The sequence below is a fragment of the Grammomys surdaster genome, unplaced genomic scaffold (genome assembly GCF_004785775.1).
Source record: "Grammomys surdaster isolate TR1022 unplaced genomic scaffold, NIH_TR_1.0 61, whole genome shotgun sequence".
In the NCBI taxonomy this organism is placed as follows: Eukaryota; Metazoa; Chordata; class Mammalia; order Rodentia; family Muridae; genus Grammomys; species Grammomys surdaster.
The window spans coordinates 14,131,100-14,154,495 of NW_021604563.1; the positions used below are offsets into that span (position 1 = coordinate 14,131,100).

At 34.1% G+C, this 23,396-nt stretch overlaps 1 pseudogene; it reads left to right on the forward strand.

The window, feature by feature from the left end:
* Nucleotides 1-19,983: 19,983 nt before the first annotated feature.
* LOC114639615 lies at nt 19,984-21,295 on the forward strand (annotated as a pseudogene).
* Nucleotides 21,296-23,396: the final 2,101 nt, after the last annotated feature.

Here is a 23,396-nt window from a genome sequence, read left to right on the forward strand (position 1 = left end):
TTTGCAACATTTTAACAAATTATTTTTGGCCCAAACAAAACACAGAGAGGATTTCAGACATTTAAAATTATTATTTGATTAAAAAATAAAGTACATTATTCAGTCTAAATGTATTTTTAAGTATTTCAAACGAAATGAAGAAAAATTTCACTGAAATATCATGAGATGCTTTGTATGTTGCATACCAGTAACTCTGCCATAATGGAAGCTAAAGCAAGGCTTTGTGAATATGGAGGCCAACTTGGACTACATAGTGAGTGTCCTGATTTACTTTTTGGTAAATTTGACACAAAGTAGAGTTATCTGGAGAAAGCAACCTCAGTTGAGAAAAATGCCTCCATAAGATTGGCCTATAGGAAAATCTGTAGGGTGTTTTCTTTATTAATGATTAATGAGGGTAGGCCTACAACATTGTTGGTGCTGCCACTCCCATGGAAGTTGGCTCTGATGTGTATAAGGATTTTTAAGTAAGCCATGAGGCCAAGAAATTTAGGAAGCATACCTCAGGTTCTCTGTATAAGCTTCTATCGCCAAGATAATAGGAATGTGGCAGAATATGACTAGAAATTTATAAAATGAAGTAATCCCTTTCCTCTCCAAGCTGCTTTTGGTCATAGTGTTTTATCATAGCAATAGAAACCTAAAAGAAGGTAAAATATTTAAATGATTATATGTAGCCAAGAAACTGAAAGATTTAAACAAAGAAAATTTTAAGGTCCCTAAAAAGTAAGTTAATAAAGACACCAGAATATCAAAAGACCTCTCTTGCCCATACATTCTTTGAATTAATATTACTGTCATCCCACCATAAGCAATCTAAATTTTCAATCCAATTTCCATTATATTCTAATATAATTGTCCAAAAAACATGAAGAAATATATCAAATTTCACATGGGAATGCAAAAGACACAGCATAATCCTAAATAATAATCAACAAAATAATCCTAAATAATTGAAATAGGATAAATATATCATTATCCCAGATTTCAAGTTATAGTTCAGAACTATATTAATACAAACAGCATGGTACTTGCAAACAGACACATTGATCATTGGAATCAAATTGAAGTCTCATGTATAACCCCATATTACTATAGCTATCTAGATTTTAAACAACGATGCCAAAACATATTGAAAAAAGGAAGCATCTGTAATAAATATTGCTGCTCAAACTGAGTAACTACATGTAGAAAATGAAATTAGATCCTTTGTTCTCACCTGGCACAAACTCATTTTCATGTAAATCAAGAGATTCAACATAACTAATCTGAAACCCTATGCCTGGCTAGGGGAAGTAGAGGAAGCTCTCATTTAAGGAATTCCTGAGTGAGTGTATAGTTTTTTCACAAGGTTACATCAACTACCCCAGTGAATCAACCACATTGAATGATGAAATATTTCCTCTGTGAGTCTCAGAATGATGACAATGCCTTCCTTAGTTAGGATCTGAGTATATACAATTGATCAATATATCCAAAATCTAGCAACTGCAGCTTCTTCCTCGCAAATGTTTACAGCCTTAGCCTGTTCACTTATAGTCATAAAGATTCTGGTTTATGGTTGTAATTGACATTTTGTTTTATCACATTCAGAATGGCTAATACTTTTTAAAAACCTGACTACAGATAACAACATGGCTTTTTGGGAAAGCAGAACACTGACTTACTTTTAGTGGCAGTTCAAACTGGTATAAGCACTAAACAAATCAGAGTGGAGTTTCTGCAAAAAGCTACAAATACAGCCATATCCATCTTAGAAACAGACATAAAATACTGTATTTTATTACAAAGACACCAGCATTTTCATATTCATTGCTACTCTCTTCAGAATATTCATGAAATGGAAATAGCTTAGGTATCCACAAATTGATGAATGGATAATGAAAATGTACTATATTTACATATTGGCAATATTGCTCATCTATTATTAAAAAATGAAATTTTGAAATTTGCAAGTCCAATGATAAAACCTAAAAAAAATTACCCTCAGTGAGGTAACGGAGGCCTAAGATAGACAAATAGCACATGCTATTTTCTCATTTGTGAAGTTAGCTCAGGATCTTGAGATCTGTGTGTTCCATTTGGAACACACACACAGGCCATGAAATTAGTAATGAGCAATGGTGGGAAGGTAGGGGCCCAAGGAGTGGGAGGTAGAATGTAGTGATATATAAAGGGAACAGGAAATGATGGAATAAGATTTGTTAAATGAAGAAGGAGACAGAAGGGTACATTATAGGAGAGAATATGGAGAGAGATAACCAACACTGAACCATTCTGAAAAAAAAGTTATGTGAAAAACTACTACTTCAGAAACTTTCTATAATATAGAACTTATGACAAAGAATTTAAATGGAGTTACTCTACATCTGGTCAATTATAACCCCAATAGACACCATAGGCTAACAAATAAGAAGTCTAGTGATAGAAATGGCTTTTCTCTATTGGACTTATTGGCCAGGATGGTAACAGTTACTCCCAAAATTACAAGCTATTGCTATTGGTCTTGGTTGCCTTACAAACCTTGATGATAGGGTCCTACTGCTAAAGGCACCATATACTTTAGTCACAGAACATGGACAAGTCAAGGTGCTATTCACCTGGAAACTTCATCCCTACTGGCTAGCATTGAAATTTCTGGAAGGTGCCATGTATTCAAATGGAGTCATAAATAGAAATCATTAATCTTACCCTGCTGTGAACAGCATGAGCTACAATAATTATTATGTTGATAAGGTATGCCTAATGGTACAACTGTTGCACAATTGTCATGGGAGTAATAAAACAGTTTCTTGCTGTATGTAATTATATTCTGCCCTACAGGACAAAACCCATGCCCGACACCATTATTGGGTCTAAAATCCATGACTAGAAAAGATACAATTCTCAGAGAATAATCTTCCATAATTTTTTTTGATAAAAGGTCACAGTATTGAACTCACTACTAATGTCTTATCATACATTATTCTCATACATTAGTGCATTTATCAAACCCTGTAAGAATAGCAACTCTTTGGCATCAGTGGATGAAAATTAACACAATGATCCTCAACTGGCCAAGGTGCTAAGGATAAGAGACTGGAGTGTTTGTCCCTAATTTGAATATCCACATGGTCCTTTCTGGCAAATGCTCAAAGCTTGTAGGAAAGGACACATAGAAAAAAAAAGATACAAAACCAAGAGGTATTGCATGACTACAAAAAAACAATGATTTCTGGACACAACAGGGATACTATATATATATGAACTTGGTAGCTGTGATAGTATGAAAAGACCTGTGCTATGTCTAAAACAGAACATATCTAAACATGAAGATGTGAGATGGGCATGAGGTTTTACTTCCATCAGGGGAGCTATTGGTCATTGATAGCTGCCGTGGGGAGGAAAAGATAATTTTCTTTAAGCATGTGACTCCTGTCATGTAAACTACCCAAGAGAATATGGCCAACACAATTTAGACACAGTGGACTTAAAAATAAGTACACAAAGTTGGGTAGAATGGAAGAGGTAGGTGAATATAAAAATATATATAATGCATCAAATTTTAAAGACAGTAGTAAAATGCTACAGTAAGGTGTACTTAGAAATATTTTCTAACTTATGATATTAAATAATTATCCCTCATGAACAATATGAGTGCTGATGAATATAAAATATTTACATTGTAAAATAACAAAGAATAACAAGACTAAAATGTGAAGTGTGTTTCTGTCATTCGCTATTGTATACAGTTTAAGATTTAACTATTAATGTTTTAATCTCATAAATGAAATAGATTAAACACAAGTTCATTCTGAGGAAGTTTTCTCATTTGAAAATGAATATTAGTGTTATAAGAAGATATAATGATCCTAGATGACATTGATTAGCTATCATTTCACAAAACTAAGCATTAAAATGTTTATGAGGGTTGACAAGGTGGGTCAATGGGTAAAGCTGCTTTCTGCCAAGCCTGTAGACCTTAATTCAGCCTATGAATTTCATGGTGGAAGGAAAGAAGGGACTCCTAAAGGTGACCTTAATGTACACAGTGACATATGCACACACACACACACACACACACACACCCCACATACCTTCTTACACTAATTAATATAGTTGAAAATATTATAATACACATGAACTTAATAATCACAAGGAATTCATTGTAGTTTATTCTCTGAGGATTGTAAATTAATATAATTAATGGTAAACTGTTACAATTATTTAAAATGTTTAACATTACATTATTTAATTTAATGGTTAAAGCCGAAAATTCCCAATTACTTTTACCTATGCTATGTATATAGGTCATGTTTATACAAAGGTAAAAACCCTAGAAATTATTTCAAAGTACTGAACATTTTTTTCATCACACCTTACCTGTATTTCACAATATGCAGAACATTCCCAGATAACAAACTAATCCAAGTGTTTTCTGTAGGTAGTCTTATTCTTTTCTTCATTTGTAAACATTAGTGTGTGAACCATTTCTCTGGTTCAATTATGCCAGTCTTAAAAAACTCCCCTATTGTCTATGAGACAAAATAAAAAATTATCTAATAAGTCTACTGTTACTGTTGAACCCATTCTTATTAATGCTGTTTGCCTTATTGAGTGTTTCACAATACATGTTTAAATTTGTATTAAATTAAGGGGCCATACAATTGAGTACTCAAAGATTAGGCATAGGAATTGCAAGTTTAAGACCTGTTTGGGCTGCAGAAGGACTTCCAAACCATTTGGCACAAGTTAGGTACACCTTGTCACAAATATCATAAAGAAGCCATGGATATAGTGTGGTGGTTAGGCACTTTACCTAATATCAAGATCTAGCACTGAAAATATTTTTAAAAAGTAACAATAATATTGATGGAATAAAGAATGAATAAATAAGGAAATCAAATAGTCATTCATCATTTTCTTTTCCTTTTTTTTTTTTCTGTAGTAGGAGAGATTTCAGGTAGTCCCCTTATAGTAGACTATGAAAGAGGAAAATAGGTCCTAATATAAGTTGGAAAGAAGAGCAAAAATGAAGTCAATACAATGCAAGTGACAGAAAAAGAAATAGAGACTTTTGGAGTGAAGGAAAGACAAGCCAGTATGAGAGTGAACTGGTAATGGGAATGAGGAGGGAGGATCAGTGATCTATCTACCTATGCCTTGCCAATAATGAGATTCCACCTACATGTTGTTTGTACCTACATTAAACACAAACAAACCAAATTCTATGGTTTCTTGGGGATCAAACTTGGGCATGCATGCTTGCATGACAGGCATTTCATTAACCGATCTGTTTCCTGTGGCAAAAAATGTTCAAGTGTTGTGATCCCTTCTTAAGTTTGGAGTGCACTTCAAGTGTTACTGATAACTTGCTCTCTTGAATATTTAATTCTTTGTAAATATCAGTGTCATTGTTGCTAGGCTTATCAAATTGACAAAACTCATTAGGTTGTATAACCTGAAACGAGGAAAAAGATAAAACAAACAAAAGGAAATTAAATGTTAAACATATTTACAGATTTTATTTCCTTGTTGTAAGATAGGAAATGATTTCTCAGAAATTCAGTGAATGTAATTCAATGTTGTGATAATATTCACAGATTTGTGGAAAATTATTTAATTTTTTTTAATCACCACAAATAAATGTCTTTATCATTATTCAATTTAAGTTTGAATCTGAAAGTTCCCCTTCACACATGCAAGTGTGCACACATGCAAGTGTGCAAAAGCACACACACACACACACACACACTTAATTAAATTTATCCATATGGTCACACTGTTTTGTAGCCTGTGAGACTTTTTGTACATGGGGATAGACAACCATAGGGGTTTGGTTCTTTGTGAGTAATTCCAGCTCTCCTTCTAGTCCTGCTAACTGCTTTGTGATCTAACAAGTGTTCTTAACTGCCAGGGTGCCACTCTGCCCTACCTTCTTTGCTGTGACAAACTATCATACCTTCTGAGGTAAGGAAAATAAACCTTCCTTCCATCCTTTTGTTTCTATCTAGTGTTCTCTCATAGCAATGAGAAAACTATTACAATTCTTATTAGAACAGTTGTTTAGTAACTAATTAATCAGTATCAATAAATCACAATCATTTCTAACTAGAGGCCAGAAAATTGTGCAAAAATGTTGCCAGTTTTCTTCTTTCCCCCTTACTAAGATGATTCATTTCTATGTTTCCAGAAGATTCAAGGCCTTTAAATTCCATTTATTAAAAATCTTGATCAAATTGGCACATAACCTAAACATAAGTCTCTTAATGGTTTGTAAATAAATAAGCCCAGAAAAGAAAAGCTTCCTATAGGCATTCTCCTTAACTTTGCATAGACTGAGTCACAGGAGGCAATGTTATTTGTGAAATGAGAATTTATTTCTTTCAAGAGCCATATATTGGATTCATCTGTGTCCTTGTGATATTTCCTAGCTATTGATTGCAAAGGAAGAAACCAGAGTCTTCTGTATTCTATTTCAGTGTCCTTCTATTTATTCGTACTGTGCAAAGAGTCCTTGGAGAGAACTTGCAGATTGCAATAAGGAAATTGCATTTTCTGGGTATAGATAAAATGGACCCACTGAAGCACTTCTGTGAACTCTATTGGTTGTGATAGTCCTTGAATATGATTATCCAGATTCCAATGAGATATGTATGGCCCATGGAGGTGACCCACTCAGTAGAAGGAGATAAGATTATGATCTTAAAAAGACACAAAATACACGAAAAATAGAGTTGAATTCAGCATAGGAATACACTATTCTAGAAATTGCCTTAGCAGTGTCAAATATAAGAATCAAAAGCAAAAGTCTTAAAAAATAATTTTCCTTGTTTATATTTTACCTGGCATATTATATTTTGAATTTTATGCTTAATATGTACTAAAAATACTCTAACTAGTTTTATGTTGATATTATTTTAATGAAAATGTATGTAATTTAATTTTATACATGTCAGCATGGCTAAGATCATTAACAAAAGTGACAACTTATGGTGGCAAGGATGTGGAACAAGAGAAAACTCCTCCATTGGTTCTGGGAGTACAGACTTGTTCAGCCACCAAGGAAATCAATATGGCAGTTCCTAAAAAACTATGAATCACTCTTTTTCACTCTTGGATATATATTTAAAGGACATTCCATCTAACCATAAGGACACTTTCTCAATTATGTTCTGGTTTTATTCATGGTACTCAGAATCTGGAAACAGCCTAGATGTCTCTCCACCAAAGAATGGATAAAAAAAATATATATATATAGTACATTTATACAATAGAGTATTACTGAGGTGTTACAAAATGACATCATAAAACTTGCAGACAAATGGATACAGCTAGAAAAAAATCATCCTCAGTGAGGTAACCCAGACCAAGAAAGACAAATATTGTATGTAATCACTTATCAGTGTATATGATTTATTAAGTAAATGATAGCTGAGCTACTATCCATAGACCAAAAGAAGTTAGATAAAGAGAAAGGGGCTAACAGAGAGCACATGAACCTTTGAATTCAAAATAAAATAGTTTTTATGGGTAAACTGAGGATGGAAAGGAATGAAAGCAGGAGAGGTCAGGTGTCAGACAAGATGGGATGAAGGTCGAGCATGTGGGAACAGATCACTGAAATGGGGATCATATTTTGGGCTGGATTTATGAAACTAATGTAATGGAAACATCCTACAATCTAGTGATGCTAATGAGGGATCCTAGAGGTGGGGAATACACAGTCTAAACTGGCCAACTATTGTAGCTAAGGAAGGCCTCCAGTAGAGGTACTAGGTTTTACTCATTTAAGTTCTTGGCCAAGGGGGTTCCATGAAACTTCCCAAACACCTCAGTCTAACGCTAGAACAAAGGGGTGATTTCCACAAACTAACTAGGACAATATACACAGAACTCATTGATCATAGAGAAGAATTGATGCCTACATGGTGACAAATTCTTTGGTAAAGAATATACTCTGCAGGCTACCAATATAGAAGTATGAACACCAACCCAGTCTCAAAACCACTGACCTACAGTCTGTCTTGCCTTAAAATATACCAGGACAATGATGCTCTGGAACATGTGGGAGTAACCAACAAATGTCAGATTTAACTTAAAGCCTTTGCTCCACAAAAAAGGAACACGTACCTGACACTGTTTTGGTAGCCAAGAACTAGAAAATAGACAGTCAGAGATAAAACCAAACACTAATAGTATAGAAAAAGTAACAGTTATCTCTAATAATACATTGTTATATACTTTCTATTGGTTTTTTCTTTTATTCAATATTGTCCCCATTACTGGTTTCCCCTCTCAAACCCCCCATCCCACCTCTTTTAATTTTTGTGTCATTGTTATATGTTGGAGAATCTTTCAGGTATATGCCCAGGAGTGGTAACAGCTATGTTCAGTTTTCAGAGGAACTGTCATACTGATTTCCAGACTGGTTGTACCAGCTTGCAATCCCACCAACAATGGAGGAGTATTCCTCTTTCTCCACATCCTCTCCAGCATCTACTGTCATCTGAGTTTTTGTTCTTAGCCATTCTGACTGGTGTGAGGTAGAATCTAAGGGTTGTTTTGATTTGCATTTCCAAGGTGACTAAGGGTCTTGAACACATCTTTAGGTGATTCTTGGCCATTTAGTATTCCTCAGTTGAGAATTCTTTGTTTAGCAATGTACCCCATTTCTTAATAGGATTATTTGATTCTCTGGAGTCTAACTTTTTGAGTTCTTTGTATATATTATACATTAGCTCTCTATTGGATATAGGATTAGGAAAGATCTTTTTCTGAATCTGTTGGTTACCATTTTGTCCTATTGACAGTGTCCTTTGCCTTACATAAGCTTTGCAATTTTATCATATGCCATTTGTCAATTCTTGATCTTCGAGCATAAACAAACAGTGTTCTGGTCAGGAAATTTTCCCTGTGCCCATGTGTTTGAGGCTCTTCTCCACTTTCCCTTCTATTAGTTTCAGTGTATCTAGTTTTATGTGGAGATCCTTGATACACTTGGACTTGAGCTTTGTATAAAAATGTAAGAATGGATTGATTTGCATTCTTCTACATGCGGACCTCCAGCTGAATCAGCACCACTTGTTGAAAATGATGTCTTTCTTCCAATGGATTGTTTTAGTTCCTTTGTCAAGGATCAAATGACAATAAGAGTGTGGGTTCATTTCTGGGTCTTCAATTCTATTCCATTCATCCTCCTGACTGTCTCTGTACCAATACTATACAGTTTTTTTTTTTATCACTATTGCTCTGTAATACAGCTTGAGGTCAGGGATAGTGATTCCCCCTGAGGTTCTTTTATTGTTGAGAATATTGTACTCTATCTTGTCTTTTTTTTTTTATTCCGAATAAATTTGCAAACTGCTCTTTCTTTTTCTATGAAGACTTGAGTTGGAATTTTGATGAGGATTGCATTGAATCTGTAGATCTACTTCAGCAAGATGGCCATTTTTACTATATTAATCCTGACAATCTATGAGCATGGGAGGTCTTTCCACTTTCTGAGGTCATCTTGGATTTCTTTCTTCAGAGACTTGAAGTTCTTGTCATACAGATCTTTTACTTGCTTGGTTAGTTTCACACCAAGGTGTTTAATATGATGTGTGACTATTGTGAAGGGTGTCGTTTCCCTAATTTCTTACTCAGCCTGTTTATCCTTTAACTTGAGAAAGGGTACAGATTTGTTTGAGTTGATTTTATATCCAGCCACTTTGCTAAAGTTGTTCATCAGGTTTAGGAGTTCTCTGGTGGAATTTTTGGGGTCATTTAAATATACTAGCATATCATCTGCAAATAGTGATACTTTGACTTCTTCCTTTACAATTTATATTCCATTCACCTCCTTTTGTTGTCTAATTTCTCTAACTATAACTTCAAATACTATATTGAATGGATAAGGAAAGAGTGTGCAGCCTTGTCTAGTCCCTGATTTTAGTAGTATTGCTTCAAGTATCTCTCCATTTAGTTTGATGTTGGCTACTGATTTGCTCTATATTGCTTTTACTATGTTCAGGTATGGGCCTTAAATTCCTGATCTTTCCAAGACTTTTATCATGATGGCATGTTGAATTTTGTCAAATGCTTTCTCAGAATCTAATGAGATGATAATGTGGTTTTATTCTTTGAGTTTGTTTATATAGTTGATTGCATTGATGGATTTCTATATGTTGAATCATCTCTGCATCCCCGGGATAAAACCTACTTGATCATGATAGATGATTGTTTTGATATGTTCTTGGATTCAGTTTGTGAGAATTTTATTGAGTATTGTTGCATCAATATTCATAAGGGAAATTGATCTGAAGCTCTGTTTCTTTCTTTAGTCTGTGTAGTTTAGGTATAAGTGTAAACATGGCTTCAGAGAATGAATTGAGAGTGTTCCATCTGTTTCTATTTTGTGGAATGGTTTGAAAAGAATTAGTATTAGGTCTTCCTTGAAGATCTGATAGAATTCTTCACTAAAACACTTTGGTTCTGGGCTTTTGTTAGTGAGGAGAATTTTAATGTCTGCTGCTATTTCTTTAGGGGTTATGGGACTGTTTAGGTGGTTTATCCACTCCTGATTTAACTTTGGTACCTGGTATCTGTCTAGGAAGTTTTCCATTTTGTCCAGATTTTCCAGTTTTGTTGAGTATAAGCGTTTGTAGTAAGAGCTGATGATTTTTTTTAATTTTCTCAGTTTCTATTGTTATGTCTCCCTTTTCAGTTCTAATTTTATTAATTTGGATACTGTCTCTGTGCCCTCTGGTAAGTCTAGCTAAGGGTATATCTATCTTGTTGATTTTGTCAGTGAACCAGCTCCTGGTTTGGTGATTCTTTGTATTGTTTTTTGTTGTTGTTGTTTCTATTTCGTTAATTTCAGCCCCAAATTTCATTATTTCTTGATGTCTGCTTGGGTGTATTTACTTCTTTTTGTTCTAAAGCTTTCAGGTGTGCTGTTAAGCTGTCAGTGTATGACCTCTCCAGTTTCTTTTTGGAGGCACACAGAACTATGAGTTTTCCTCTTAGCACTGCTTTCACTGTGTTCCATAAGTGTGGGTATGTTAAGCCATCATTTTCATTAAATTCTAAAAAGTCTTTAAATTCTTTATTTCTTTCTTGACCAAAGTTATCTTTGAGAAGAGCGCTGTTCAGCTTCCATTTGTATGTGGGTTTTCTTTTGTTTTTGTTGATATTGAAGATCAGCCTTAATCCATGATTGGACACATGGGATAATTTCAATCTTTTTGTATCTATTTGGTCCTGTTATGTGAGCAGTTTTATGGTCAATCTGGAGAAGGTATCATGAGGTGCTGAGAATAAGATATATTCTACTGTTTTAGTATCAAATGTTCTACAGATATCTGTTAAATCCAATTGGTTCAAAAATTGTTAGTTTCACTGTGTCTCTGTTTAGTTTATTTTTCCATTGCCTAGAGTGGGGTGTTGCTGTCTCCCATGATTATTGTGTGAGGCACAATGTATGCTTTGAGCTTTAGTAAACTTTCTTTTATGCTCCTTGCATTTGGAGCAGAGATGTTCAGAATTGAGAGTTCTTAGTAAATTTTTCCTTTGATGAATATGAAGTGACTTTCCTTATCTATTTTGATAACTTTTGATTAAAACTTAAGTTTACTCTATATTAGCATGTCTACTCCAGCTTGTTTATTGGGACCATTTCTTTGGAAAATAGTTTTCCAGCCTTTTACTCTGAGGTAGTGTCTGTCTTTGCCACTGGGGTACATTTCCTGTATGCAGCGAAATGCTGAGTCCTCTTTACATATCCAGTCCATTTAGTCTATGCCTTTTTATTGGGGGAATTGAGTCCATTAATATTGAAAATTCACAAGGAAAAGAGATTGTTGATTCCTGTTATTTTTGTTATTAGAGGTGGAATTATGTTTGTGTAGCTATCTTCTTTTGGGTTTGTTGGAAGATTACTGTCTTGCTTTTTCTAGGTTGTACTTTTCCTCCTTCCATTGGAGTTTTCTACCTATTATCTTTAGAGGGCTGGATTTGTGGAAAGATATTTTGTAAATTTGTTTCTGTCCTGGAATATATCTAGGTTTCTCCATTTATAGAGATTGATAGTTTTGCTTTGTATAGTAGCCTAGGCTAGCATTTGTGTTCTGTTAGGATCTGTATGGTATCAGTCCAGGATCTTCTGGCTTTTATAGTCTCTGCTGAGAAGTATGGTGTAATTCTTATAGGTCTGCCTTTATATGTTACTTGACCTTTTTCCCTTACTGCTTTTAGTATTAATTCTTTGTTTTGTGCATTTGATATTTTGATTATTATGCCATGGGTCAAATTTCTTTTCTGATCTAGTCTATTTGGAATTCTCTAGGCATCTTTTATGTTCTTGGTCATCTTATACTTTAGGTTAGGGAATTTTCTTCTATAATTTTGTTGAAGATATTTACTGTCCCTTTAAGTTGGAAATCTTTTCTCTCTTCTATATCTATTATCCTTAGATTTGGTCTTCTCATTGTGTGTTGGATTTCCTGAGTATTTTAGGTTAGGAGCCTTTTGCATATTGCATTTTCTTTGACAGTTGTGTCAATGTTTTCTATGGTTTCCTCTGCATATTAGATTCTCTCTTCTATGTCTTGTATTCTGTTGGTGATGCTTGTGTCTATGACTCCTGATCTTTTTTCTTAGGTTTTTCTTTTTCTTTCTTTTTTTTTTTTTGCTCCAGTGTTGTCTTCCTTCGTGATTTTTTTAAATTGTTTTTATTTCCATTTTAAGGTCCTGGACAGTTTTCTTCAATTCCTTCACCTGTTTCATTGTGTTTTCCTCTAATTCTTTTAGGGATTTTTGTGTTTCCACTCTAAGGGCTTCTTCCTGTTTACCTGTGTTCACCTATATTTCTTTAAAAGAGTATTTATCTCCTTCTTAAAGTCCTCTATCATCATCATAAAATGTGATTTTTAAATCAGAGTCTTTCTTTTCTGGTGCATTGGTGTTTCCAGGGCTTGTTGTCATAGGTAAACTGGCTTCTGATGATGCCAAATTGCTTTGGTGTCTGTTGCTTATGTTGTTGCCCTTGGCTCTCACTATCTTATCTGTGGTGTTAGGTGATCTTGCTGTCTCTGACTGTGGCTTGTTCCTCCTGTAAAACAGTGTGTCACTACTCCTTGGAGACCAATTCTCTCCAGGTGGAATTTGGGTATGGAGCGCTGTGACACAGGATCAGTCTTGGGCATACAAGGAAACCAAAAGTATCCTGTCCCAGGCTGTTCCTGTGTTCCTGTGTGCTGAGGGTTCAGGGCAGGTCCCTCTTGGGCCAGGAATTTGAGCAGAGGTGGTGGTCTTACCTGTGTTTTCAGATGTGTCAGCACTCCTGGGAGATCAGTTCTCTCATGGAGGGATTTGGGTATGCAGAGCTGTGGCACACGGTCCACCTATTTAAAAATTCACAAATATTTTTTCAAGAATATTACATGGAAAGAAGTGAACACTGTTGGTACCACAAAGGAGTCTCTGAAATTAGATAACATGTAAGTCAACATTATATATGTAAAACATTTTAAAATTGTGCAGTGCTATTTTGAGCTAGATAAACTTAAGAATAAAATCTTGTAACGTATGTTAGAGACTAAATGTGAAGATAAATTTTGAAATTTTCAATATATATGCACATCTCTTATCCTGCTTGGCTATTGCTCTATGTCTTTGAGTCAGTCAGTGGAAGCTGTTAATTTTTTGCCTTTCTCAGCCTTGAATTACTTAGGCAATCTTTGTCCTATTCTATGCTAAGTTACGATTGCACTTATCCCATAAGAAATAATAATCCTTATCTCTGCTGAACCCTTGCTAGAATAGCCAAAAGGTGGTCACTACTTAAAATGAAATATGTAATTTCTCCCCACTTTCAAGTTTTATATAATTGTATCCCTACCTCAGAACTTTTAGCCATCAATTATTCTTGTATTTTGGTTTATAGTCCTCATGACACTGTTTCTGCAAATATATTCCTATGAGAAGTTCATCAAGTAATAATAGTTTTAGTTTCTAGAAAAATACTGTATCTTCTTGATGGGACTTTGTACTTAAGGTAATACAACATATATGTGATTTTATTTACATTTATATAAAATATTTCTCTTTATTTAGGAATTTATGGATTCATTCCTTTTAAAATGAAATTTTTTAATTTAACTCAGAACAGTATTTACATAATGCATTTTTAGAACCCCAGGACAAGCACTTCTGTATTGTATATTCCTTAGCTATACTTAACTTTAAGAATCTCAGGCACAAAAATTACATAATAACTTCCTCATTGAGAGATCATGAAAAATTAATTATACATTTCTACTTTGGATTTTTATGTATATTTAAATACTTCTTTATCTTCAGTGATATTTTTTAAGGATGCAAGTATTTCTGACTATGTTGTCCATTCTTGAAATTCCTGAAATATTACTAAGGACACATAACTTTATATTTAAAATTAATCATATTTAAATTAAGTCATAACTTGAAAATACTTATATAACCCATGCCATATTGATATTTTATATTACCTTATAATATATCTATTCATATTAATCTGTTTGAATTTGTCTTGAATTTTTAATCAATATCTATTTTTCAGTTTATATTCCTATTTTACTTGTTTCTGAGATCTTTTACAATGTCTTTTTCTGTCTTGAATACTTTTACTGTTTTTTTTTTTTTGGATATTTTCTTTGTTTACATTTCAAATATTTTCCCATTTCTTGGTCTCCCCTTCTAAAAGCTCCTATCTCTTCCCCTTCCTCCTGCCTCTGTGAGGTTGTTCCCTCCCATTCAACCATTCCCTTCTTCCTGCCCTGGCATTCCCCTACACTGAGGCATCAAATCCCCTCAGGCCCAAAGGCCCCTCCTCTCACTTATGTCCAACAAAGCCATCCTCTGCCACATATGCAGGCAGAGTCATAGGTCCCTCCATGTATACACTTTGGTTGGTGTTCCAGTCTCCAGGAGCTCCAGGGGTCTGGCCAGGTGGCACTGTTATTCCCTCTGTGGGGCTGCAAACCCCCTCAGCTCCTTTAGTCCCTTCTCGAACTACTCCACTGGGGACCCCATGCTCCTTTTATAGGATCAGTTTAACTCACATTGAAGTTAAAAACATTGGCACATTCTTTTATCTCTAAATCTATTTGTTATTATTTTAGTTATTTTGTTTTAATAGTTCTAAAGCATTGATTGAGTCCACAAGTAGTCCTTTTGTTGTATGTTTAAAGAGGACATCTCTGTAAACCAGGCAGAGCATACATTCTTGCTCAATATATTACCCTAGGACTATATTTGTTGACAGAAAAAGATAAAGCTTGGGGTGAAAAACATCGTAAATATGAGTTTCAATTTTGCTTTGTGTTTAAATCATCCCAGTTGTTAAAATTCTCTCTAAAAATGTTGACATACTTTAGATGTATTTTTGTATTGTCTTAAAATTAAATTATATGTGTCTGTGAGAGCAAGAGAAAGGGATAATTGGAGAGAAAAAGTAATTATTTTGATTTCATAGTGACATGATTTAAAAATGGATAAGATATAAATTGGGAAAAGTTTACAGTAAATTGTGCGCAGCTTATTTTCAAGAAATTAGCATTCTTAGCTTTGTTCTTATGTTGGTAATGCTTTTATAAATCTTTAAGCTTATCATTTTCTTACTAGCCTGTGTTCAATTCCTAGTGTGAAGCAAACTACCAATATTTCTGTATGCTTACTTGAGACTTCTAGTGCATGTGGCCTCACTGAATATAACCATTATGATTTGGGGGGGTAGTTGAATAGTAAACTCTGAATATTTTGAAATTTTTCGTATCATTAATTGAATAGAATCACAGTTTTAGATAGTAGCTATCTGTATATTTGATATGCCCTTATTCATCAAATATAATCTTTACAATAATGTCGATGTGACAACAAATGGTTATGGTTTCTGATCAAAAGCAGTATTTCTCAAACTGTTTATATAAGAATGCTTGTTTCATTGCTTATGACACCCTCATGATTTTCTAACCCTTGTGAAAACAATAAATTGCTGATATGATTCATAACAGTGCATTCTAAGCTAGGATGCCAACTCTCAGGGAATTATTTGATGTAAATTGCCCAACGATCAAATATGATCAAGACAAATTCTTTACAAACTTAAAAAAAAAATCTTTCCTTTAGAACTTCTTAGAGCTCTACCAACTCATATACATTGTAGTTAAAAGGAATATACAGTTGACTGAGTTTGTCATAATTATTTCTAAAAAGATCATTCAACCTTTATGTAAATCATTCACAAAATCTTTTTAAAAGTTTATATAACTCTTATATAATAATATTCCTAGTGAATGATTTGGAATGTTCATGAATTGCTGCTCTAACATAATTTCTTTGCCTAAAATGATTGAAAATATTTACAAGCCTTGATGTGCTTACTAAATGAACAGATTTCAAACATTAAGTGTTATGTTATGTGAATGATACTTTAAACAAAGCAGAAACCATTACAAACTTCTAATAAATATCATTATATCTAATAACACGAATAATGTCTTTTAGTATAATTGTGTATATACTATATACTATTGGTTGAGATATACGTTTGTCCTTCACATTATGAAATTCATATGTATAGTCTATTTTTCCCTGGCGGTACAATTTACAGTTTTGTACTTGATGAGAAACAATACACTTTAAGAAAATATAACCTACTTATTTACATCAAAATGTAGTTGTAAAGACTTTGTTTGTTTCAGTTGCAAACGTTCTACATTATAATAGAAAAAAAAGAAAAAGAAAAGAAAAAAGAAAAGCAGAAAGCATTTGTGGTTGTTGTTGTTGTTGTTGTTTGTTGTTGTTGTTGTAGAGGTGCTAAAAATATGAAAGTTATGACTATTGTGTGGAATGGTGAGGAATTCACCTTGGCTCTATGAGGGTGCTCCTCCACCCACCACTCATTTCTCCTTCACCTCTGTAACATCCCCTTATGCTAGGGTATTGAACCTCCAAAACACCATGGGCCTCCCTTCCCACAGATGTCAGATAAGGCCATCCTCTGCTATATATATGTAGCAGAAACCATGGATCAATCCCTGTAAATATACTCTTTGGTTAGTGATTTTTTTTTCCTGTGTGCTCTGAATTGTTCAGTTTGTTGTTATTGTTGTTCCTCCTATGGAGTTGCAATCCTCTTCGGCTCCTTTAATCTTTTCCTGTTTTTTCCACTGGGGTCCAAGGTATCATTTCAATGGTTCACTGTGATTATCTGCATCTGTCCTAGTGAGGTGCTGACAGAGCCTCTAAGAGGACAGCAATACCAGGCTTCTGTATGTAAGGACATCTTGGCATCAGCTATCGTGTTAACGATTGGTGTCTGTGAGTCCAATGGGTCACACCATGGAGCCTTTCCTTCAGCCTCTTTATAACTTCTTTTAATGCTGTGTGTGTGTGTGTGTGTGTGTGTGTGGTACTGTCTTGTTATAAAGTATGAACAATAAAATGTGAGTGAACTACTTCAAAGTATCTCTGGAAACTTAGTTGTAATCCAGTTTTTCAAAATCATATATTAATTCTAAAACTGAAATTCTTTGATTTTTCTGGATTCTGGCACAAAAGAATCAATACTGTCTTGTGTCAGATACAGAATAAATTTGGATAATGGTTTATTCCTTCTCAAAGGGCATGATTCATACTTATCCAAAATGTGATAGGTAATGAGTATTAGGGTATCATAGTTTAAGAAGTTAGTGCCATCACCTGGAATTATAAAATATGTTAACAAATCTAAAACTTAAGTAGTATTAATTATGAATAAGAAAAGTGTGTCATAATCCAGTCAGATAATAGCAATACTAAACCAAGCACAGATTAGTTCAGAAATAAATGTTTGACAGGTGCCTTTCTGAATGAATGAATGTAGTTTGAGAAGCTCTTACCTGGATATGTAATTTCTACACTATTCAAATAAGCAGTAATTATTTGTTTAAAAATTAGTATACATAATAATATTGTTTACTACTTCAATATATGTTAATTTAAGTTGGTATTTTTCATCATTATCATGCTCTGAATTTAAATATTATGTTAAACTCTGTCTCTTCACCATTTTGAACCTTTTGTTTATAAATATAAAGGAGGTACAATAATAGTATCATCTGTACAGGGGTTTTGGCATATCGTATAAAATAGATCATGTAAAGTAGCTATCACAGGGGAATACACCTTTGCATCAATGTTGTCATGGATATCAGACATCTATTTTATATTAAAAGGGAGTTACAGGAATGGTGAATCATTGTATTTATTGACTTCCTTCTATCTACTAAGATATGGAATACAAAGTTCAATTCAATACAGTTCTTGTATTTTGTCACTTGTAACCACATGACAAATCAAAACTATTTTGACAAAGCTGTTCTTGAAAGTCAGCAAGCAATAAAGGGAAAGGAAAATGGTAGATGGGTACTAAGATGAAAAGTTCTGTAATAATCACAAGTAAAACACTTTTTGGACTAATTAGCTAGGAGTTCAATTGAAAAATGGGATAATAAGTTGAATTTATGTTTATTGAATTATTGTGTATTGTGGGACATATCTTATAAAGGATCTGAAGGATGGTCAAGTGTAAGCCATTCATTTCACACAGATGAAAATAAAAGCTATTTGAAAGCCATTGCTTTGCTGAAATATAGTAAGAATTTAAAAAACTAGAATCTATCAATAAGTCTTTTGAGCTATTTAGCACACGGTGTTCTTACTCTAAGTCAGGTGATATGGTCACCATATTTTCTAACATAATTTATTGGAAAGAAAATTTGCCTAAAGGCCTAAGGTTTTAACCCCAGCCAAGTACTTCTCTTAAATTATATTCCCTTCTCTCTTACCTCTGGCTTCTACCCACATGTGTATGCATATGTCACCCTCATATACCTGTATATATGTACTCATGCAGAACTCCCATGCACAATTTTTTTTATTAACATTCAATACTAAGGAAAATATGGTAGGAGATAATAGAGTCTATCAATGAAGTTACTTCTAATGGCTTATCCAAAGGAAAATTAATATTTGATTTACTGATAGATAGCTAAGGAATTACAAACAAGAGTATAATGAGTATTCTGTGCTTTTTAACAAATTATTAAGTACATTTTGATAAATAAAGAGAAGTGAATCTGTGGGAAAAAGACAATCATGACTATACTGTATTAATGCTTATTTTGAAAATAGACTCACCATTTACTAAAATCATCCTTATAACAGGAGATAGGAAAACATGTTTGTATCAAATATTAAAGAAAAAATTTTACCTTAACTTCTTAGAGATTAATTTAGTCACAGCTATTAAAAATAGTTTGTTTTCCTATAGCATTTAATAACAATTTACTTATATTGTCTTACATTGATTACTGTGTGTTGTATAATAGATTCACCTTCTATCACTGACTTTTTTTTTTTAAAAAAAATGTTTAGTTTTAACTCATTTGTTTCTGATATACTAGTGAGTTATATATATTTTCTTTAGACAATATAATGTAAAATTATGGTTATTCTTTTAAAAACATATCTCTTTCAATTATTAAAACCATGTTTAAATTTCCTTGATGATGGTTGAGAGCTAAACTCACATGTATGCATAAGGATAAATATTTAGAATGTAGACAGGGATTATGCTAGTTGAGTAAAAATGGTGGTTGTAGGTTCTCTTCCAAGATCCCTGACTTTACTACACTTGAGTGGCTAAATTTTGGTTATTATACTCTCAATTTCCCTAACTTAATCAGAATGGATGTGGGATCCTCCACTATCATTATTATGTATAGAATGATACAAAAGATAAATTCAGTTAGTTTTTTAAGAATCTGCTAGTCTAGGAAGTTCTTATCACTATATTAAATGACTGTTGGATGGAGGTGTTGACAATGTACCTCTTTTTATTATTATTATTCAGGAGCTTATCCTTGGATTTTTCCTTAGTTACTGGATATAACAGTAAAATAAAAATTAAAAATATGCAACTTGGACAACTGAAGAAAGATGGATCAAAGTCAGAGTGGTGGCCGTGTTCATAGGGGTAGCAAGAAGGAGGACGAGGACAAGAAAAAGAAACATGAATCTCCTATCCAAACTAGAGTGGGGAAAAAGAAGAAAACAAAGGGACCAGATGCTGCCAGCAAACTGCCACTGGTAACACCTGACACCCAGTGCAGCCTGAAATTACTGACGCTAGAGAGAATAAAAAAAAATATTTTCTCACGTAGGAGGAGTTTATTAGAAATCAGGAACAGATGAAACCATTACAAGAAAAGCAAGAAAAGGAAAGATCAAAAGTGGATGATCTCAGGGGGACCCCCATGTCTATAGGAACCTTGGAAGAGATCATTGATGATAATCACACCATTGTGTCCACATCTATGGGTTCAGAACACTATGTCAGCATCCTATCATTTGTAGACAGGGATCTGCTGAACCAGGCTGTTTAGTCCTACTCAACCACAAAGTGCATGCTGTGATCTGGGTGCTAATGGATGACACGGATCCTCTGGTCACAGTGATGAAGGTGGAAAAGGCCCCCCAGGAAACCTACACAGATATTTGGGGACTGGACAACCAGATCCAGAAAATTAGGTAATCTGTGGAACTTCCCCTTACCTTTCCTGAGTATTACAAAGAGATGGGGATACAGCCCCCTAAGGGGGTCATTCTCTCTGGTCCACCAGGAACAGGTAAATTCCATTGGCCAAAGCAATAGCAAACCAAACTTCAGCCACTTTCTTGAGAGTGATGGGCTCAGAAGTACCTAGGTGATGGGCCCAAGCTCGTTCGGGAGCTCTTCTGGGTTGCTGAAGAACATGCACCATCCATGGTGTTCATTGAAGAAATTGATGCCATTGGGACCAAAAGATATGATTCAAACTCTAGAGGTGAGAGAGAAATTCAGCGAACAATGTTGGAACTGTTGAACCAGTTGGATGGATTTGATTCGAGGGGAGATGTAAAAGTTATCATGGCCACAAACCAAATAGAAACTTTGGATCTAGCACTTAGCAGACTAGGCTATATTGACAGAAAGATCAAGTTCCCTCTGCCTGATTAAAAGACCAAGAAGCATATCTTCCAGATTCTCACAATCAGGATGACACTGGCTGATGATGTAACCTTGGATGACTTGATTATGGCAAAGGATGACCTCTCTGGGGCTGGCTGACATCAAGGAAATCTGTACAGAAGCTGGCTTGATAGCCTTGCAGGAGCACAGAATGAAAGTAACAAAGAAGACTTCAAAAAATCTAAAGAGAATATTCTTTATAAAAAACAAGAAGATACCCCTGAGGGTCTGTTTCTCTAGTGACCCATAGTCATCTTCAGGGATTGGAAGCTGAAGCTGCACTGAAGAGCCCATTTTCCAGTTAATTTTTGCTAGTAGAGAGCATATATCATGGAGGATGTAGTGTAGGTTGTCTCCATCTGTTGTTGATCATTGTTCCATGCTGCTCTCTGCTCCCAATAAAGGATTGACCTGGTACAAAAAATATTATGAATATGTGAACTCAATTCCTGTTGTGACAGTTTTTTCAAAGCAGATAAGGCTAGTTCACTTGCAAATGATGGTTGGTAATCAACTCCACATCTCATCTGAGCAGGTGAAGAGTTGCATGATATTGGCTACAGAAGCATAAAGCATAAAGATGTGCCCTGCATATATATATATGTCTTTTGAGGGGGCAGTGAGGATGACTATAGGAAAGACAGAACAGAAGACTCAGAAACCAAGGTTAGAAATCGGAAGGACTGTCCAGTCAATACTGCAGCAGCCTCGAATTTAATTCTCATAGGCTTTATATACTTTACAATGACATGGGAAACAAAGTCACAAGCTAGTTGAGACAATGGCTGACAGATGTTAGATATCCATTTTGATATGGAGGCCTCTTAGTTCCTTCCTCCACGATTAACAGAACATTAATCCCTTTGCCTTGAGCTTCAAGAGTATCTCTTTTTTATCATTTACATGTTAACAGACCAGGAAATCTATAAGTAGACCCTGGCCTCCAAAACAGCTCCTGTCATACATACATACAAACATACATACATAAATACACACATAAACACACACACACACACACACACACTGACAATGTGAGTTAATGAATGATGATTTGGATAGCCTTCTTAAAGAAAGATGCTATACATAATAAGAAAGTTTAACCAATAAATTATAAGAAACTTTGAATCAATGTTTCTTAATTCAATCATTATGTTGAAAGTCTTCCATATTTTAGAACTTATATAACTCTACCATAACTACTGGCATGGATAGAATACTGTACACTGAAATAACTCACTGCAGTAACTCAAGCACAGGGAAAAGAGTAAGATGAGAAATTGATATGACTGGGTAACATAGAGCAAACAGAAACTAATATAAACTTAAGCAAAAAATGAAGATTAGCAATTGATTTCAATCATTGCCCATAATATCTTATTTCCTGTGGTTTATCATATTACTTAATTTTCACATAATTATACAAATATAAATAATTTTCTATTTTTCTACTCCATACAAGGAAAATTATAAACACTGATAAATTTCAAACACTATACATGTTCATAGTATTAGAGAGATGTTCATCACTGAAGCAAAACATTGTCAAAATAATGAAGGAATTTTAAAAGAATAAGATAAAATAAATTTCATAGAATATTTAAAGGGACAAAAGAACATGATAAATATACACTTGGTGCTCCAGAAGATATAACAATTTTCTTCTCACGTGTTTGAAATCTAGGAAGTCAATGATGTGCTAGAAGATTTCATGTCTTGCAAGAGCTTATACACAGAAAACATTCTTGTATACAGAAACATTCTTATACACAGAAAATATTTGTTGTGTTATTATGTGGCAAAAAGGTGACAGCTTTTAGGGCTACTTTTGTAAGCAATTAACTAGTTTCAATTATGAGAGGTCAGCCTTCATGAACTAATCATCTCACAAAGCCTTTACTTCTAAAATTAGAATATTACAATTTCACAATATGAACTTGGGGTAAATGCTAGTATTCAGACAGCAGTATCCTCTCTTTGGTCCACCAAAAGATATGTGTTTCTCAAATATAAATTGTCTTTCTGTCATTTCACTAGTGTTCCAAATTTTGACTTGTCCCAGCTTCAAATGTGAAATCTTAAATCTTATCTTGCATACACTTATATGACTACTGAAGAGATGTTACACCATGAAGCAAATTATCCCTCAATTCATAAGTCTACAATACTAAGTATGTTGCATGTTTCAAAAATGCAAAAGTAGAAGAGACATAGAATAAACACATTGAAAAGTAGAATAATAGGAAAGAATAAATGGGTAGCAGTCCCAAATAAGGACATAATCAAGCAACAGAAACTGACATTATGCTTCTAATTTCTGGACTGGAGATAAACGCAGACCCCT